Source organism: Ochlerotatus camptorhynchus, unplaced genomic scaffold (assembly GCF_037179485.1).
Source record: "Ochlerotatus camptorhynchus isolate MF236.1 unplaced genomic scaffold, CSIRO-AGI_Acam_v1.1 ptg000151l, whole genome shotgun sequence".
Lineage (NCBI taxonomy): Eukaryota > Metazoa > Arthropoda > Insecta > Diptera > Culicidae > Ochlerotatus > Ochlerotatus camptorhynchus.
Genome location: NW_027040641.1, coordinates 667,333 through 687,730, shown reverse-complemented (window position 1 = coordinate 687,730; position 20,398 = coordinate 667,333). Strand labels below are relative to the sequence as shown.

At 40.0% G+C, this 20,398-nt stretch overlaps 6 non-coding genes across 6 annotated transcripts; 2 read left to right on the top strand and 4 right to left on the bottom strand.

Annotated features, from left to right (window-relative positions):
* Positions 1 to 5,903: 5,903 nt before the first annotated feature.
* TRNAG-GCC (transfer RNA glycine (anticodon GCC)) lies at positions 5,904 to 5,974 on the bottom strand. Its single transcript has one exon. It is a non-coding gene; the product is annotated as a tRNA-Gly (tRNA).
* A 3,412-nt stretch (positions 5,975 to 9,386) lies between these two features.
* Positions 9,387 to 9,459, top strand: TRNAR-ACG (transfer RNA arginine (anticodon ACG)). Its single transcript has one exon. It is a non-coding gene; the product is annotated as a tRNA-Arg (tRNA).
* Positions 9,460 to 9,563: 104 nt separating this feature from the next.
* Positions 9,564 to 9,646, bottom strand: TRNAL-CAG (transfer RNA leucine (anticodon CAG)). The gene has a single exon. It is a non-coding gene; the product is annotated as a tRNA-Leu (tRNA).
* Positions 9,647 to 11,303: 1,657 nt separating this feature from the next.
* On the bottom strand, positions 11,304 to 11,374 carry TRNAG-GCC (transfer RNA glycine (anticodon GCC)). Its single transcript has one exon. It is a non-coding gene; the product is annotated as a tRNA-Gly (tRNA).
* A 443-nt stretch (positions 11,375 to 11,817) lies between these two features.
* On the top strand, positions 11,818 to 11,890 carry TRNAR-ACG (transfer RNA arginine (anticodon ACG)). Its single transcript has one exon. It is a non-coding gene; the product is annotated as a tRNA-Arg (tRNA).
* Positions 11,891 to 12,105: 215 nt separating this feature from the next.
* Positions 12,106 to 12,188, bottom strand: TRNAL-CAG (transfer RNA leucine (anticodon CAG)). Its single transcript has one exon. It is a non-coding gene; the product is annotated as a tRNA-Leu (tRNA).
* Between the last annotated feature and the right edge of the window lie 8,210 nt (positions 12,189 to 20,398).

Below are 20,398 nucleotides of genomic sequence, written 5' to 3'. Positions count from 1 at the left end.
TGAGAATCTGGAAGGAGCGTGATAACCATAGTAAAAATGAATTTCATGGCTACTGTGATAGCGATTTTGTATGAGATTGATATTCTATAACTCGAAAATTCTAGAACTCGATAGTCCATTCAATATCGAGTTGTAGCGAGTTCACTGTATTTGAATTTTTAGGCGGATTTAAGCACAAATTTATTTCAAAACAGAACGCACGATTCAGCCTCAATTCTCAATAATAAATTATTTAACATATTTAATTTGATCATGAAAAGTCTAGTGACGAAAATTTAAAAAAAAAACTTCTCGAAGTCAATTGAAATGTCATTCATGCCAGAATGATAGTTTCGAACAAGAGACAATTATTTTAAATCTTGTGATATTTTAGTTTTAGTGTGTTAAGCGTTCAACCTGCAAAATCTGCGGTTGAAGACGGTGTCACTTGAATTTGCAACAAATTGGGTGCATTTTTAAGTTGTTAACTGGTCATGATGGTTCTGGGATTACAATTTCGGAAGCTTCCGTATTCCGTTTAATTGTTCTAATGAATCTAAGCTCTGTTTCAATGGTTTAAACTATTGCAATGTCTGAGAGTGTTTATTTTTCAATCTGTTCAATCAAAATAAACAATCAATGATTTACAGAGTTCGTTGGAAATGCTAAACTAATATCAACACGAAGCGTTACCCGAGCAGAGAATGAAATACGTCCACGTAAACCACGAAGAATTTCCCCAAGCAGATGCTATATGGTTTGCGTGGGCGTACTTCGGTTGACGCGGCCTTCCCAGTGTTGTTTACAATTGATGATGCGGCCCTTTTCAAAGTTTGTGTTAAATATTAATCAGAGATAGAAATTCTCCCTCAGCTGCACGATAAGCAATTCCTCACTTAAGCTACTTTTCGGTGAGTTGTGAACCGTTCACATTTTCATCTCTCCTTTTTCACCGATAATTCATTATCCTCTCTCATACATAATCCGAAAATATCTCTCTTCAAAAACCAACAAAAATATTTTTTCATCACTCATTTGGCTCTGAAAACTACCAAGAACGAAAAAAATACCACCCCAAATTGTTCGGTTCCAACCCAATGTGATGTAAACAGTTGAGGCTTGGGAATTCGCCGTCTCTTTTGTTCTTCCGTTGATTAAATGGTTGACGGAGTGTGACGTCATACTGTGTTATCCATTTAAACAGCGGCAGAACGAAAGGGACAACGATTTCACATGGCCTCATCTGTTTGCATTTCGTTGGTTTCAACCAGTACCGGTTTTTTGACGTTGGATAACGTCTTTCGGCAACATACGGGGGTACAAAATTGAAAACAATCATTTTGGATGCGTTACGAAAAATGAAAAGATTTTGAACGATAATAACTCAACCGTCTCTCGATAGATTTACGAGATAATGGCATCAATCGATTGGAAATATTTTTTGTAGCTGAATGTTTCAAAACTATTTATTTCATTCTGTAAACTATTGAAAAATGGTTAAAAGTAAACCATTGTCTAAAGATGGTGAAAATCGATTGATTTTTTTATATTCTTATACTTTCTCCAACCGAGACATCAGATGCGAGTATCTGACACCTCTGATATTTTCTGTTCTACTATATAAGCGTCCAACAAGGTCGCCCGTTCCATCATTGTCTATCCGATAGACGACCCAGCAGCAGAGCAGCAGAGCAGCAGTACCAGAGCAGCGGAAGCAGAGCAACGGCAGCAGAGCAACGGCAGCAGAGCAGCGGCAGCAGAGCAGCGGCAGCAGAGCAGCGGCAGCAGAGCAGCGGCAGCAGAGCAGCGGCAGCAGAGCAGCGGCAGCAGAGCAGCGGCAGCAGAGCAGCGGCAGCAGAGCAGCGGCAGCAGAGCAGCGGCAGCAGAGCAGCGGCAGCAGAGCAGCGGCAGCAGAGCAGCGGCAGCAGAGCAGCGGCAGCAGAGCAGCGGCAGCAGAGCAGCGGCAGCAGAGCAGCGGCAGCAGAGCAGCGGCAGCAGAGCAGCGGCAGCAGAGCCTGGGGGCGAAAGGGCAACTACGCCGAGTGCGTTGGTGCCAGTGCTCCGGTATACTGGGCCGCCGTCATGGAATGCCCAGCTGCTGCAGTTCTCAGTCGGTCGTATTCACCGTCTGCTCCGAAGCGCGTTGGAAAAATGGCCCTTTTCAGGGCCACAACATTATCAAGAAAGAGTTTAACGAACGTATGCGAGTATCTGACACCTCTGATATTTTCTGTTCTACTATATAAGCGTCCAACAAGGTCGCCCGTTCCATCATTGTCAACAACATCAGCCCAACAAAACGGCCCTTTTCAGGGCCACCAAACTTTCGCAAAAGAGTTATTAAGGAATATTCCTAAAATATAATATACACAATTAAGTACAACACATAACAGACGTTATCCAACGCCAACCCTGCGGTCGTATCTAGTATACAACCCTTCCAACTTTTTTCTTTTTATACCTTCTGTCAAATCATAAGGTTCATCCATAAATGACGATGCAATTTTCTTACCAATTTTAGACCTTCCCCTCCCCCTTCGTGGCGTTTTTCCATACCTTATACATGGTCCGTTACAAATGTTGAAACCCCCTCGCCATTACTCCTCAGATTCTACGTAACTTATGGATGTGCCCTAACTGTTGTTTTGGTTCTTAATTTCGGATCATCGTTTGCGTGCGGAAAGTGAAGTTTCAGGTGTATGAAAGAAGTGAAAAATCATTATCAGCATCAAGAATTTACTGAAAAAGAAACGATGTAGGTATCTGCCGCTCATGCTCTCCGAAAAAAATAAATCGCTGCTGCTTTTCTCACGAAAACTGCTGTGAGCGTATAATATTCTCTCGCTTCTCACATTCTCATCTTTTTCTCCCAGCAGGTGAAAAATGACGTTTCTCTTCTCAAGTAGGCGAAAATTTCGATCTCTCATGTTGACTTCTTGCCGCAAGATTTCACCAATTGGGTTCTTTAAGGGTATTGAGGTAAATGCATATTCGTAATCTGCATTATAAATGGAACCCAAACCCAAAATTTCATCAATTTTGGTACACTGGAACTATTTTAAATAAGTACGATTACATTTGCAAAAATCACCTTATTAGCGCCCCTCGGTGTCACTTTGTGGGAGCGAGCTGTCAGTTTGTTAGTTTAGTGTCAAACAGTGAAGTTATTATTTTGCTTTAAATCTTGATTTAAAAATCGAGATGAAAGTGTGTGGGTTCAAAAAAAATATCGCTGTGCTCCGAAAACGAAGCTCTTTCAGATGATGTATAAAAATCGATACATTTTTCAAAATTAAAGAACCCAATTAATCATGTTTTGTTGTTTTTGACATCATCCACATCCAGAGAGCCAGTCACTTTGAATGTATGGGAATGGTAGGAAACCATTTGGAAGTGCATGAAAATTTTCAGTTTTTATTCATTATCGTCTTTATGGGCAGTTTTAGATGCACAAAAATTGCACGAGTACATTACTATGGTGATAAGGTTTATTTGTTTTCTTCTGTGAAAGCATGTTTAGTCACAAATCGTGGATTTTCTGATATTCTCCATACTGCAAAAATGATTTTCCTACCACTGAGGGCATCTTTAGCGGTGGTCTGATCTAGATCCAAATTTATGTCACATTTGAAACAGCTAAAATGAAATATATCAAGCTAAAATAGATCAAACTGCGTGCGTACGCACCGGTTGGTCTAGTTTTGGCCGTTCTATTTCAAACGTCAAAACCAGAGTAAAAACTAACTCACTCCCTGATTTCGTAGTCAACCATTTTTACCGCGAAATTGACCTCTGATGGCCGTTTCCGGGTAAGATATGTAGCTTTAACAAAAAGCCTTCAACTGCTTGTCATTTTTAAAAGTGCTTCCCGGTAAAATAATAATAAAAACCTGTATTTATCCACCTATGGTGAGATCTGACCTTTCTTACAAATATATATATATAAAAAAAAAATGTGAAATTTTTCTCGCAGGATGCCGTATGTTGCGTTTTGGCCCAAGTCAGAAACTGGCCACTTCCCTGGGGGCACCTGGAAAATACCCGAAAGTGGATGAAGTGGTCCTTGGCACTATATTTGACTTCCATTGATCTTGTTTTTGAAATCAAGTGTGATTTGCTGTGTCGCATGATGGGTTTTGGATCAAATCAGAAACTGGCCATTCCCCTGGAGGAACCGGAACATACCCGGAAGGGGCCAACATGGTCCTGGGCACTATTTTTGACTATCATTGATTTTTTTTTTTTGAATTCATATGTGATTTGATGTGTCGCGTGATGGGTTGTGGACTATGTCAGAAACTGGCCACTTCCCTGGAGGTTCCCGGAATATGCCCTGAAGTGGCCAAGGTGGTCCTGGGTACTTTATTTGATAACCATTGATCTTGTTTTTGAATTCTCATGTGATTTGAGGTGTCGCTCGAAGGGTTTTAGACTAATTCAAAAACTTACCACTTCCCTAGGGGCTCCCAGAACATGCCCTGAAGTAACCAAGGTGATCCGGGGTACTTTATTTCACTACCATTGATCTTAGTTTTTTGAATTGTCATTAAAAAGAATTAAATAGCGTCAAATGGGGCCACAAGAAGAAGGGTAAAACAACAGAACAAATCCTGCAGAACAGAAGTGTCCGTTGAAATTTCCATCAGAAAATCCGGATGTTCCCTACCTGATCCTTCCCTTGCGATGCTGTTGCATTTGTGACGATGACGGTGCCGATAGCAACAGCAGCATCGGTAGTGCGATAGAGCTGGAACTCCGCCAGTGTCAACAGCAGTCAATTGTTTATCGCTAGATATGACCACTTTGATGGAACCGCTTTTGTTTCGGAGAAAATCTAGGAAAACATCGGTTTGTTTTGCAGAAAAAATCCCAGTACCAAAAGAAAACAAAACATAACCTCGAGTAGAACAGCTGTCAAACTGGTTTGGCACAGTGCTTGCCTTGATCCAAATTCAGTTCAAAATAGATCAACTCTTACTCTTACTTACTAAGATCTTACTGGTTTAAAAAATCTACATTTTAGAACTAGTCTAAAACAAAATGTAGACCACCGGTGCAAGGGCTCGGTCTAGATCTGTTCCAAAATTTTAAACCAAATCAGCCAATTGGACAGCCGCTAAAGATGCCCTTAAGGGGTGACATCTCTCGGATCTTCAATATAGCTACTACTCAAATCATATAATTAATTGATGAATCTACGCGAAACTGCACCAGTGCATGCGACACCTAGGTTTGAAATCCAAAACCACAAAAGTGATGATGTACTAAAAAATATTCAATACGATTTGACAGCTAACAAATCGTCATTATCATTTTCACATCATTTCCATCTGCTGGCCGACCGTAACGTAGATTCATCAATACAACGTTGCTAGTGTAGCCGTGTAAAATCGATTTGTTTTTTTTTTATTTTCAACCACGAAATAAGCTGTCAAAGTGTTCGACTTGACAGCGGTTTGTTTTTTATTTTCAACCAGTACAACGCTTGTGTTAGTGAAACTGCTCACTAATACTAACGGTGTTGGAGCATTTTATTAATTATTATATATACACTGAGGCAAAAGAACGTAAGAATTCCCTAAGAACCACTTATGAATTTTAGCCACAAGAAATCGGTATGAAATTCATTGATTTGCCTTATGAAAAATAATGTTGACATTTTGCTAATAAAATGGAGCAGACTGAAACCGAACCTTGGACTCAACGGGGGCCGGGTGATGACCACTCGTCTTTCAACGCTTGATATAATGAAATGGTTGAAGGCGTATAAGAGCTCCCACATGTTAGACGAAAATCATTCATAACGCTTATGAAATTCATATGTTTCTTCCGGATCCCGCTTGCCTTGAAATTCTTCAGCTTATTTTGGCGTAGCTTAAAATACCTCTCTTTATCTTCTTGACACAGGACACAAAAGAGATCATTGCATCGGCTGGGAATCGAACCCGGGCCGCCCGCGTGGCAGGCGAGCATTCTACCACTGAACCACCGATGCTTGCATAAAACTGAGGAGCTAGTTTATAACATTTATAACATGCTATTTTATATTTTAATCAATCAATCAAATAAATAAAAACCAGGGTGAGTAGATCAGCCATACGTCTGATAAAGCATTTTTTTTATTTTTCGTAATGAACAATTTTTATGTTTCTGTAATCATTGAGTATACGACTAGTGGGTGAATTTTAAACGATTTTGTAATGGTATGGACGAATTTCACGCTAACTCGACAAATGGTTGGCAGCACCCTCTCAGATGTCAATGAAACTTTGTAAGTGTATAGATTTCGTCTACTTAAGGGGGGAACCGTTTTTCTCGAAACGGTGTTTTCCAAATTGGCGGGAAAGATAACTCAAAAAGTTCTCATCCAAATGAGTTGAAACCTGGCGCATCTTAAAGGAAATAGATTTTTACTCTATGTGAACCAGGTCTGCCTAAAGTGGAAAAAAACAGTGAAAAATCAAATTATTTTTTTTAGATATTTTTTTCTAAATTTTTAAATCGTTTTTTTTTTGGGTTTTAGAGGTTTACATAGAACAAAAACCTTTTCTGAATAAGGTCCAATTGATAAAAGTAAGTTTTGTCCATTTTTCAGGTCTCTAGAACGCCCGCCAATTAGCCCAAGGAGCCACAGAGGTCACACACCAATGAAAAAAATCTCAAATGTAGAGGAGGATTTAAGCAATTTAATGCAAAAAACTTCAAACGTTTGCGTTGTTTCATTTGCTCACAAAAAAAATCCGAAAATCGTCGAGTATTTCCCCCCTTAAGGAACTTTGAATACTTATTTTCTTTAAAACATATGGTTATTGTATTAGTTTATGGAACTTTTTCCTTTTTCTCTTCAGACTTTGCAACTTCAAGAGTACAAATCTCAAGATTTACGAGGTTTATAGTGCCGTTCATGGTAATTCCGTCCAATAACGGCTGACTAAAAGTAAATTGGTATACACAAAAAGACCTGCAATTCGTGATTCAATGAGTTTAAAAAGTCCATTAATGGTTGCTTTATAGTACTTTTATTAAAACTTCAAAGTTATAGCATTCGATGGTTACATCTCTCGAGTTCGAACGAAATCTCGAACCTTCCTCTTGGTGGAGCCCATCAGCGCCCGCACAGTGGAAACGGACACGGAATCATGGATGTCCTTGACTACCCCGCCGCTTAGTCGAAGTCGCTGCTTTGAAATTGCTCAGTATTTTTCGATTGGTCGAAATTCCTGGCCATTTGGAGGATTCATTAGCTTGGGGACAAAATCAATCATGCTGGCAGCATAGCACTCCAGAACCACCTTGGAGTAGTGGCAGCTGGCCAAATCGGTCCAAAAGATTACTTTGCCCCTATGCTTGCGGATGAACGGCAATACACGCTTTTTCAGGCATTCTTCGATGTAAACTTGGGATGTCATCATCGACAACTGCAAATCGCTTGCCACATCATGGCCTTCTTCGCCAACTTGTTGGCAAACACGAACTTGAATCTTCCCGGCACATCCCCACGTCCAGCCGCGATGTCAAACTTTTGACCGGGAAGCTGCTAAAAATCGAGTTTGACGTATGTTTCGTCATCCTTCAAAGTACAGCCCTTGTGTTTCGTCAAAACACGGTCGTACAAGAGCCTTGCATGCTTTTTGGCCACGGAATTCTGCTTCATGTGCTGGTTCGGATGTTTACTTGATTTGTACGACTTGTATCCTTCCCTGGCAAGGGTTTCTTTGTAGGTTTTGAGCACTCAACACACTGTTGTTTTCGACATCTTCACCACTTTAGCCAGCTTGGAACCGGACCACTTCGGATTTTCTGAACGCGATCGACTACTTTGATCAAACTTGCACCTGTCGTTCTCTTTGGAAGTGTAAACAAACCACTGTCAAAGATTTTCGATTCCCAACACTACACGCTAACAAGAAAGTACTCATTTAATGAGTATCTTTAACTCTTTTTTCGAATCCACACTAAGTTTTCAAAAAGTGGGTATTTTCAAAAAATGAAGAATGGTTACTTTTTATTCACTTTAAAAAATGTCTTCTTGCAATATAAATGGGTAAACAAATTATTATTATTTTGCATTTTGGAGACATGTCGAAAAAATCACTGTTCACGAGGATACGCCAAGGAAACTCGAACGGAAGTTTGATAGTGCTACCAGATTCCATCTGGCCGGTGAAAATAGTGCGCCGGACAGAAGTCTCATTATTGCAGCAGCATGACGAAAAACAGCAAACCGAGGTGATTTTCACGAGGTAAGAGCTAGAAGTCAAGCTAGAAGTGGGATGTGTTCCGTTCTCAGTCCCAGTTCAGGTTAGCGGAATGAAAGTTCAGGAGTTTGCCGTTAGCTTCGATTAGTGGAGACTGGCGAGTGAATGTCTAGTACTGCGTTTCAACTAATTTTACAGGGTAGCCGTGGAACCAGTGGAATTCCATCAAATATCAGGATGGTTTGGCAATGGAAGACGGTGACGAGGTTTGAAATTCGAACAGCCGGAACCGAGGCCGGAGCAACCTTTTCTCGCTTAAAGGGTGGCAGGTTACAACCTATAACACATATTTGATTATTATCTAGTGCAATATAAAAGATTCTGATTTGTTTTTCTTTTGATTACTTTTAATATTCGGTTAAATTATTAACGGCAGTGTAACCATAGAGGTAACTCTAAGACTAGTAGGTCCCGAAGAAACGTGCTCAAGCTTTTGGCTCAGCTCTGGTACTATCATCGATCCCAAGCTAATCGATGCACCCCTCGAAACATGGGAAAATCCACGAACCCCTCATTTTATCTGTCAAACTTTCATACACGGTAGCCGCAAAATACCCAATTATGACTATAAAATACTCGATATTGACTACAAAGTAAGCATTTTCGAGGGAGACTGGGACTACCCATTTACAAATTTTACCCATTTATGAGTATTTGTTGCTCGAAAATTAATAATTACTACTCGTTTTTGTAGTTGTAATTACTCATAAATGAGCAAAATTTTACTCATTTAATGGGTAGTCCCAGTTTCCCTCGTTAATGTTTAACTTGTAGTCATTATTGGGTATTTTGGGGTTACCGTGTAGAGAATTATAACAAACATAGTGTAGTACTAGAATTCCGACAAGAATGGGATACGTTAATCGTTTGCTTGGGACCAATAGGCTAGTCAAGTAGTGAACCAATTTTAAATCGATAGTTTCGTATTGATTGTTGGTTATCTTAAAGATAAATCGTCCAGCTCAAACCATTGTTAAGCGGTGAGACCATCATCATCATCATCATCAATATGTTAACATGTGAAATGGCGAGGCGTAGTACGAAAAGGAACGCTACAAGGAACCACCTTGTTTGAAAAGGTTTATTTATCAATTTGAGCCAGATGGTAAACAACGAATTATTTCCAACTTCTTAGCCGACCCTCCGACAGGTCCTGTGGCGCAATGGATAACGCGTCTGACTACGGATCAGAAGATTCCAGGTTCGACTCCTGGCAGGATCGATCTATTTTAAGAACTTTTTGTTGGCTAATTTCACGATGCCATACCAAAGCACTATGCAATTAAGAGTTACGTTAAAACAGTGTCACCATAAAAAGACTCATTTTGTCAGAAGTGGGATTCGAACCCACGCCTTCAGAGAAGACTACGACCTGAACGTAGCGCCTTAGACCGCTCGGCCATCCTGACAGTTAAAGATAGTAGACTTTCAATATCGTTGGTTCCATTGTATGATCTGAAATTTATAAAAGAGAAAAGGATTGTTTCTTGAAAAATAAATTTTAAATTGATCAATGTTACAGTCAATGTTCGTTGCAGAATGAGAGATGAAAATACTGTCGATTCTCATCTCTGCGAAAAGCAACTTGGTGCGTCGCTTATCTTGCAGATGTTCGAGAATATCGATCTCTGAATGTAACAAGTCCCAATGCTTCCATGAGAAAGAGGAACTTGGTGACTGTTTTAAAATTAAATTGTGTCACTGAGTCACTGAGTAGAATTGAAATAAATAGAGTATACATTTTCGCTAAGAAGGTAGGCACTGTAGAAGTCTAAACATATTAGATGAAATCTAAGAGTAAGTGGAGACAATTGGCTTTCTTTTGGTCTGTCACGAGTTCTTGTTCTCTCGCGGAAACGACCGTGCAAAAACTATTTCATTATGGGCGACGCAGTCGACTATCAAAATATAAGAAAATAGATTCCCTGTTGCAATAATTCCAACGTTTCTATACGTTCGCCCGACCAATCAGGCGCTGGTTTTCGTTTGACAGAAAATTGGTTCATAAAAGTCCCCCTATTGTCTCCTCTTAAGGTCTTAAGATAAACAATTAAGGTAGTGGAATTAAATGGAAATTACTTTATTTATATTATCACTAGCTGAGTGTGCCCCGCCTTGCGGGATTCAATATTAGCTTAAGCTTATGCGTCAATTAATAAAAAAAAAGCATGCTCTTTTGTACGTAGCCCCCCTCCATCTTATCTAAGGGGCTACCCCCTATGACCTCCATAGTTCACGAGTTAGGCAGAAATTTCTGTTTCATTTGTATGGGAGCCCCCCTTTACAGAGGGAGGGGTCTCGAACCATCGTAAGAACCTTTCCCTGCCCCAAAAACCCCTGCATACAAATTTTCACGCCGATCGGTTCAGTAGTTTCCGAGTCTATAAGGGTCAGACAGACAGATAGACAGACAGAAATTCATTAGGTAGATGTCAGGCCAAACTTCCAGCACATCAGTGAGCAAGGCACTTTACATGGCCGATAACAGTAACTCAAAATTGAGTCGAATTCCACTCAAAACTGCAAAAATTGGGGATACTCAGTGGATGCGAAAAAATTTCTTCGACTTTCCATAAAAATCCAGGAAAATCCATGAAGACTGATGCATATCAAGAAAATCGTCATTGCTCCTGATATTCGAGTCAATTTTTATGAAAAATCGTGGAATATTTTTACTCATCCACTGAGTATAACCCATGCAACTACGCGACTAAAGTGAAAATCGTCGATCATGTCACATCGGGTTTTCAAAATGATTGAAAACTGCATGGCACAAATTTAAAATCATGTTCAGTCATTATAATAAAATAACGTGAGGATTATTTGAAAAGGACTTATCAACATTTGTAATCAAAAATTATCAGGCCCTTTTCGTGTGAACCAAAGTACACCCACTCAAACCAACAACACACCATCGGGTAGGAGAAATCTCCCTTTCTCGATAATGATCTCTTGGTATACATTTGTTTTTCAAACGTTGATAGGCCCTTTTCAAATGTTATGCGAGTATTTTCCATTTTCTTGAAAAACCTTCCTTACCAACCACAATGGATCAAAACAGATCTTTGCATCGGCCGGGAATCGAACCCGGGCCGCCCGCGTGGCAGGCGAGCATTCTACCACTGAACCACCGATGCTTATGACAATCGAGTGAATTAAACCATGCTGGATTTTTTTATACCGAATATGTTTTCGTGCCCAATCAAGATTAATGGAACCTTGTACCTTGCAATGATTGTTGTTTTTGAAAATGTTTGTTATGGCAGGGGTTGGTGATTAATGAAATCGTGAACGGAATTTCCATAGTTAAAATGTAGATATCAAAAATGACTACACTAATTATATTGGAGCCGGTCAATCACGTTCCGGAGGGTAAATATTTCGTTCGTGGTGATTTTCCGAAAAAAAGTCGATAATGAAACGATTTTTTTTTCAAACAATGATTAAGTAACATCGGAAGTTTATGACGAACGTCCACTTAAAACCAACCAGAACAAACTTCTTTATCGATATTAGTGCTGCATGGATAAATCAGATGGGAACCAACAAACTATTTCCAACTTCTTAACCGATGCATTAAGGTCCTGTGGCGCAATGGATAACGCGTCTGACTACGGATCAGAAGATTCCAGGTTCGACTCCTGGCAGGATCGAATTATTTTTAAGAACTTTTTAACGGCAAATGAACCCCCTAACCCTAATACCGATACCTACCCAACAAACAATTTTAGCTGCAGATTAGCTTATACAGCTAAAATTTGCCTTATGCAGCTAATTTTTGCCTGTATAAGCTAAGCTACAGCTAAAATTGTTTGTTGGGTAATTTGAGGTCGCTAACTTTACGCTATCAATCAAAAAGACTCTTATGTGTCAGAAGTGGGATTCGAACCCACGCCTTCAGAGAAGACTACGACCTGAACGTAGCGCCTTAGACCGCTCGGCCATCCTGACAGTCGAAGAACACAGTTTGTTTATGAACCTTGTGTAAGCAAGAAGTTTGAAAATATGACCAAATGTCGATGGCCTTCGATTTTTGTAAATTTTGAAGTATCCATGGTTCAACAGCCAAACAGACATAACACTCACAATCACATTCATCGCAATTAATGTTTTAGTTGGGAATGTGCTTGCATTTGTCATGGTGGTACCACTGAAGCATTGAGCAAGCCACCACATTTCGAACTTATCAGTGATGCCAGTTTTTTTTTTTCACGTGTAGTTAGTAGATGTCAGCTCTTGAAAATGATTAGTGGTCAAGGCATCCCACTGGAGACACATACCACATCTGACGATTACAAAAAAATGTTGTTGAATATCACATCAAAAATGCTGCACATTAGTCATTCCGTTCCTAGTATTACCAACAATCAATACGAAACTAACGTTTTTAAATTGGCTCACTACTTGACTAGCCTATTGGTCCCAAGCAAACGATTAACGTGTCCCTTTCTAGTCAAAATTCTAGTACTACACAATGTTTGTTTTGATTCGTTATGAAAGTTTGACAGATAAAATGAGGGGCTAGTGGATTTTCCTATGTTTCGAGGGGTGAATCGATTAGCTTGGGACCGAAGATAGTACCAGAGCTGAGCCAAAAAGTTGAGCACGTTATTTCGGAACCTTCTAGTCTTAGAGTTACCTCTTTGGTATTACGCTGTACGATTAACACAGAATTCGAGAACAAATCATGTTGATGACAGTAATATTCTATCACTTTTTACCCCTTTTACCAGTTATTGATGTTCAATACATCACCATGAATTTCGTTGATTGATACATACTATATGTTTTTGCTGTACACACATTAAACTGATGAGCGGTGGTTGAAGGGGCACTAATTAGTGATGCATTACCTCGTTTAAAAACTGGTTTCCAGCAAAAGAAAAAGCACACTAAACAAACAAAACAAATCCCTAAAAAAGTCTTAGCCTACGGATCAGTATTTCTGAAGAATTCAATCAAGTCTATAGATCTACGGAAAATTTCGTAGAACCAACATCACTGCACGGCGAATGAGAATGACCCAAATTTGAGTTTAGTTCACTCATAATCGCTAAAAGTGCAGGATCTCAGCGATGAGTAAATTTGTCTCATGGTTTTCTGTGGAAAACCTAAAAAATCTGCCGGAAAATGAGGAAATTGACGAAAATTTTAATCAGTCTCGGAGTAGTACCAATAGACTGAGTGAATCCAATCTTTACTTTTCTCAAATTCGGGAATTTTTCCCTGAAAAATCCTGGAAAAACCTGGGAAAACGTGAGACAAATTTTACTCATATATGAGTTCCGGCACTTTTGGCGATTATGAGTGAACTAAACTCAAATTTGGGTCGTTCTCATTCGCCGTGTGACTTCCATCTGTTTTGTTTTTATTCAACACAGCTGACGCGTTGACAGAACGAGGGAAAAGCAACTGGTGAAAAAATGGCATGAACGAGGGATGCTCTGGTTGCACATCAATGCTTGGGAATGTACATGATAGATGGTGCTAGTGCGCATGCAAAATACGCTTGACGATATTTTTTGAAGAATTTTCTTTTTAGAGTTATGTCTGTTTGTCTGTGGTTTAACGCCGTGCGAGATGATTGTGTCCATCGTAAAAGGCCCAAGCAGCTCACTTCGATCGAAATAAGCTGCTGCAACTTGATTGTGACTGGAATAAGTGGCACACAAGTAACCACAATTGTTCAGTGATGGAGGCGAACCAGCCCCAGGCTGAAAGCCTCCCTAATAAAGATAAATCAATCAATCAATTGTTCAGTGACATGTGTGCTGCTAGGGGCGTGACGGGGTACCCTAGTAACTATGCTTATTACGAATCTCAAACAATAAGATAGAACCAAACAATGTTCAGCAAAGTTGTAGGTTTAGGAAAGAACTGAAATATGGCGTATACAAAAATTCAGAATCGACCATCCATTGTCCCAGGATCACAAACCCGGTGGAAGTGGCCAATCTATAAATTCAACAAAAACTAGTCATGTGGCATATAAAAATGATAAGATATGCATAAACAATTCATTTGACACCCTACCAGATAAAAATAGTGACAATTGCCAACCAATGTCGTTGGAAAAGATTCCGTAGGCCCCGGAGGAAGTGGTCAATCTAAAAGTTAATCAAAAACTAGACATGCATTATAGCAAAACTTTCAGAATTGTATGAACATGTATTTAGTGACCATGCCAATTGATAAGAGTGACAATGGCCACCCAATGTCCCTGAAACTGGTTCCGGAAGTCCCAGAGGATGTGGCCAATCTTTAAATTCAACAAAAATTAGTCATGTTACATATCAATTTTTATAGAAATGTATGAACATGTTATTAGTGTCACCATGCTACATGAGAATAACAATAATGACCACCCCTGCAGTAAGTGGCCAATCTCTGATTTCTACAAACACTAGCCATAGAAATTTGTAGACAATTCATCAGACACCCTACCAATCGAACAGAGCGTAAATTTCCACCTAATATCGCTGGAACAAGGTTCAGAAGTCCGAATGGTGTACAACTTTCTGAAACTGTTGGTATGCTGCATGACAAGTTTTTGTTGAAGTCAGACATTAGCCACCTCCGCCGGAGCTTCTAGGTACATAGGGTGGCCATTGGATCGATACAAAATTTTAAATTTACTCAAACGGTTCCAAATTGGGAAGGCTAATCTTCCAAAATTTAAACTCAATTGGTAAGCCTTTTCTATATTGCTCCGATGAAAAGTTCTATAGCGGAGAGCTCAAATTTCACATCAGTTTAGTAGCCATTGTACCTCTGCTCGATTGGTATGGTCACTAAAGACATGTTCATACAATTCTAATGACAAGTTTTTTGTTAAAACAATAGATTGGTTATTTCCTCCAGGGCATCCGGAACCTATTCCAGGGACGTAGGGTGGCCATTGTCTCGCGGCTCAATGTACACACTTAATTCAGATCACCGAAGTCGGTAGGAATTTACCGGGTTTTTGAACAGCAGAACAAGTCGGTAAAATTTTCAAATGACCGTTACACGTGAGAAATCAAGAAAATTTACAAATTTTATTTTACATCAATAAATGGGGTAAACCGAAGAAATTCTGTACAAGTTCAGAATTAATTTTCTAATAATTGGATTTTTCACTGATTTTTAAACTTTTACCGAACAGTTCTGTAAATCAAAATTTACCGAACGATGGAGGCCTGGATTAGTGTGTATTATCTGTCGGTGACTAATGAGTTATCTACAAATTTCTGAAAATTTTGATACGTTCAATGAATACACACTTAGAAAAACCTAATTTTATACGTCGCGGAATCCATCTTTGACACAAAGGATGAGACGTAAACAAACATGTCATGTAAGATTAAGTGCTCCGAGACTGAAAAGTTTGTTACTCGACGAAAAATACGTTTGATTGAGCTGAATTTCACGTCTATTATGACTCAATTATATGTCAAAATTGACGCTCGTCAGTCTCAGAGGACCTAAATTTATATGATTTTTTCTAAGTGTGTAATTTTGTTGAAGTCTCCGAGATTGGACACCACTTTTGGGATTTCCGGAACATATTTCAGGAACAATTAGCATGGTCTCTGATGACCGAAACCTATTCCAGAGACATTGAGTGGCTATTGTTGCTCTGCTTATTTGGTAGTCTAATAAATTGTCAACAACTTTCTTAAAATTTTAATGTGTCGCATGTTAGAAGTCGGAGATTGGCCACTACCTTTGGGGTATCCAAATCCTGTTCCAAAGTCATTGGGTAATCATTGTCATTCTGTTCAATCGACATGTAAGCTAATTTATGACATGTCCCTTGAAAATTTTGATAAGCCGCATGATCAGCTTTTGTATGAATCGAAGATTGGCCACTTCCTCCTGGGCTTCCGGAACCGATTCCAGGGACATAGCTTTGCCATTGTCACTCTACTTGTTTGGTAGGGTGTCCAATAAATTGTCTACAAATTTCTGAAAATGTTGCATTGTTAGCTTTTGTAGAAATCAGAGATTGGTCGCTTCCTCCGGGGCTTCTGCAACCTGTTGCAGAGTCATTGAGTGGCCATTGTCACTTTGTTGAATTCGCATGGAATGACATGCACACAAATTTCTGAAAATTTGGATACGCCGCATGACCAGTTTATGTTGAAATCAGAGATTGGCCATTTGACCTCCTTGGAACTTCATGGAGGCCTAAGTGCTTTTTCGGATTTGAAAGATCGTCACTTGCAGTGGCTTGCACGTGGTCCCAGGAACAGTAATGTTAAAGTGATTTATGGTCAAATCGATTGTTTATCGTGCATTTTACAAAACTTGTCGTCGTCGTTGGTGTCGGGTTTGAATGATTATAACAACTCGAATAGCGATATGATGTGATATAAAGGGCTCGGTGACCTTAGAGTGACCGTTTTTGTTTACTGAGCAGAACATCGTGAGTCTAATCTCAGACCCATGCACATTCAAGATTTTTTTTCCTCGATTTGTTTTCCGTCGATCTTGTTTTCCGTGCTGAGTACCAATGCTACCGACGCCAGGGAGGCAGCTCCTACACTTGAACCCTACCTATCAACTCATGAACCGGAAACCAACGGCTTTACTTCCTTTCCAAGGAAGGCGCGATCAGAGATGTTATGCCTCAGAACATCCCGGCGGCGCCGACTGGGATTGATCTCAGGCCAGCTGGGGTGAGAGCTAATCACGCTTATCACTACACCACCGGCGCCGCTAGCATTCAAGATTTGTCAATAGTTTTATTTGTTAATATGACTACATGGTAAATAATAGCAACTCGATTATTAAAACGGAGCTCGTTGGCCTAGGGCAAACTTTTTTGCTTACTGAGCAGAAGACCGTGAGTTTAACCCCCAGCTCCTTCGCATTATATGATCGTTAGGACATCAATTCAGTTTATCGTTTACCAAAACGAACCCTGCTGTGTACGGGCGCGGCCGGCGCTGGTATTGTCTAGTTTGAGATCACTAATGTTCGCACATTGAGGATGATTGCTGGTCCCAAGTATCGTCTATTGGTTCTCTGTCTATTTATAGCTGATCTGGCAATAACAGAGTAGCAACCGTGGGCGGTCAATCATGATCATTTTCAAATCAAAGATTGGTAACTTGACCAGGGCTTCCGGAACCTGTTCCATTGACCATGTGTTATTATTTCAAAGTCGAATAATTGTCAGCACCACAACGTTTGGATATCCTGATGTTCTCTCAAGGCTCATCAATTCGGCGGTGAAACCGGAAGAAGACTTTGTCATTGCTTCGGTTCTAATGGAGGAAGATTTTCTTGCTGTTTTGGAGGATTCAGTCGGATACACCCCAGTCAGGATGATTACTTCGGCAACTAAGATCGAAGATCAGCCACCTGAAGGTCAACCGAATGGGCATCCAGGACAACGAACATCCATTCCAGGGTCGAGTCAAGAGTCAACACTTCGAGCAGCGCCAGGAAGTCGAATTCCTGTGGCAACCACTTCTTCAGGGCGAGCGGTTCCTCTTCCTGCAAGGTTTGAGCACTACGTTAAGACTTAAAGAAGGAAATGCTACACTGCCGCTCTTCGTATGTCGATCCCACAGTCGTTTTTGTCAAAACTGAGTTTTTTTCAATGCAAATGGTAGCTAATTACCCATATTTTCATAATACTGGATGAACTCAACAACTGTGTTCTGAGAAGAAATGGTACGAAGCAAACTTGAATCGCGATTTTCTTGGCTTGCTGATTTTTGCTATGGGACGGACATGCGAATAGCGGCAGTATAGCATCACCTAACTGTAAGCTACATTTACAAAATGTCAGAGATTTTATTTCAAATTCAACAACACAATGGGCACCCGGGTACCCCGTCGCTCACATATTCAAAAAGTTAGCATTTTTATGAGATTTATTTAAAACATAAATTATAAATATTATATATTATTTTAGAGATATTTCAGATTTCATCACTTTTATTGGAATTTTTATCAAAATTTCTATAAGTAACTACCGCGTTATTTTCCCAGAAAGACGTTTAATTTCTATACAACTTTGTCTCAGACGTTATTTCGATCAAAAACTACTTTTTCGTGCTACAATTTATTAAAAAAATGTCAATGACGCCATTTTGAAAAAAAAAAAAACAAGATCGAAAATGGACGAACTTTTGCAAAAATGTGAATGATTGCCCATAACACACAATTATGCAAAGTTTCATGCAAATCGGAGAAAGTCGAGTCAAAATGTATGTGTTTTTATACTAGTTGACCTGGAACTGGTCAGATTCGTTGAATAGTCCTGGAGAATTAATCACTTTTTATAGAAGTTTTGGGCTTTGCAACTCCCATATCTACTAGCTTATCCAGAACTTCAACTGAGATTGCAAATTGTTTAATCAAATGATTCATCCAGCATATATCCGACTGTACTCATCACAAATTAAATTCATTCACTGTTACACAACCTTTTCAATAAGCCATAAATATCCATTCCCCAAGTCGCGTGGGGATCACCACCAGAGATAGAGATGGAGAAGAAAAAAAACTCAACTCAAGTTACACCCTCAGGGAGCTACCTTTAATCCACACCGTCACCGCCGTCGCCTGTCTTAGAATCGACGACTAACCGGTTCCATCACCCCCTCGAGAAGCCTCCGTTGGCCATGCTCACCTCCTCTGGTCTGGTTCTATTTGCCATCGGGAGATTTATGAGCTTCTCTAGCCCTTGCCGGTGAAATCCTGCTTCGCGCCCGCCGCGTAAGAAATCAGATAAAATTCGGAGCGAACCCCGCAAAGCTCTCTAAAATATTCAATTTCAATTCAATTTTAAATTTTAATTCCAACAAGCAAAGGAGATAAACCATCGACTCGGGGGGCGAGCGAGCGTGGCAGCAAACAGACGGAACAAGCCCCATATTGACGACGACGACCGACCGACCGACGTTCTCTCACGATTTGAACTCCCCATAAAGCAGCTGAAGGACGCGCTTGCTAGGTTTAAGTAAGAATGTGGCAACAGGCAACCAGCAAGCGAGTGAGGTTAGGATTTGTTCTGCTTCATCGGGAGGGTTTTGGACTCGTATCGTGTAACAACCACCAGCTCCAAGCTAAGGAAGAATGAAATGAATGTCTGGGGCAGCACAGCATTTGCGGTTGGAGGGTCGATCCAGGGGAGGAACGATGTTTCATTTTATGCAAATCGATCCCCACACTTGAACGCTTTCTGACTTGTGGCGACGGCGAGAACACGAATGGTGCGGATACAGCGCTTAGGAAACCGACACAAAAAGATCGTTAGCAGTTCATGGAAAAACTGAGTGGAAATAAGTGGAAGCAGCCAATCGATCAGGATTTATGCTATAGTTTCCAAAACTGTTCAGCTGATTTAAAAAGCTTATACACAATAGTTTTAACCGTTGATTTACCGCGAATAAAAGCTCCCACATATGCAAACCAATAACACCCTCAGGCAGGGGAATTGTTGTCGGAAATTCGAATTTCTTGTAGCAAACTCACTTTTCAGTGTGCAAGTAAGCTCGAAGCTTAAGTTTTATCTCCGACATACCAAAAAAATCACAATTGGTCTAAGACCGAAGACATCATATCAAAAAGATTGGAAACTTTGCCAGAATCCAAACGATGTACTTGAGTGAAGGTGGAAGTAACTTGTAATCCTATAGAGATTCGCGGAAGCAGCCGTCTTGAGCCAATCGATTTTGACAAAAGTAGTTCACCATCAGTTCACTGAGAATTTAAACAACTTAAGCAAACATAAGCGTAGACAACGATAAAGTCAAACACAAATCAGGCACATTTAGCTCCGCAGCAAGTGTTGGCAGCTTTGATATTTTTTACAACAGAGTAGTTCCACACAGATTCGCAAATCGTTTCGGATCGATGTTTATAGAATTCCTTGTTATTTTACACAATTGTTTATTACTGTCCAAAATGTCATTGTTACATATTTGGTTCCCTAGTTTTGTACACGACTAACACTTGAAAAGGGCTTATGCAAAAATGATACGCATCAATAGAAAAACATATATCTTGCGAACGATTTGTTTGATCGAGATGGTGTCTTGCGCGAAGTTGCGGACAAGTGTTGTGCCTTTGAGCATGAGCATGAGCATGAGCATGATTGACCGCCCACGGTTGCTACTCTGTTATTGCCAGACCAGCTGTAATTACACAGAGAACCAACTAGC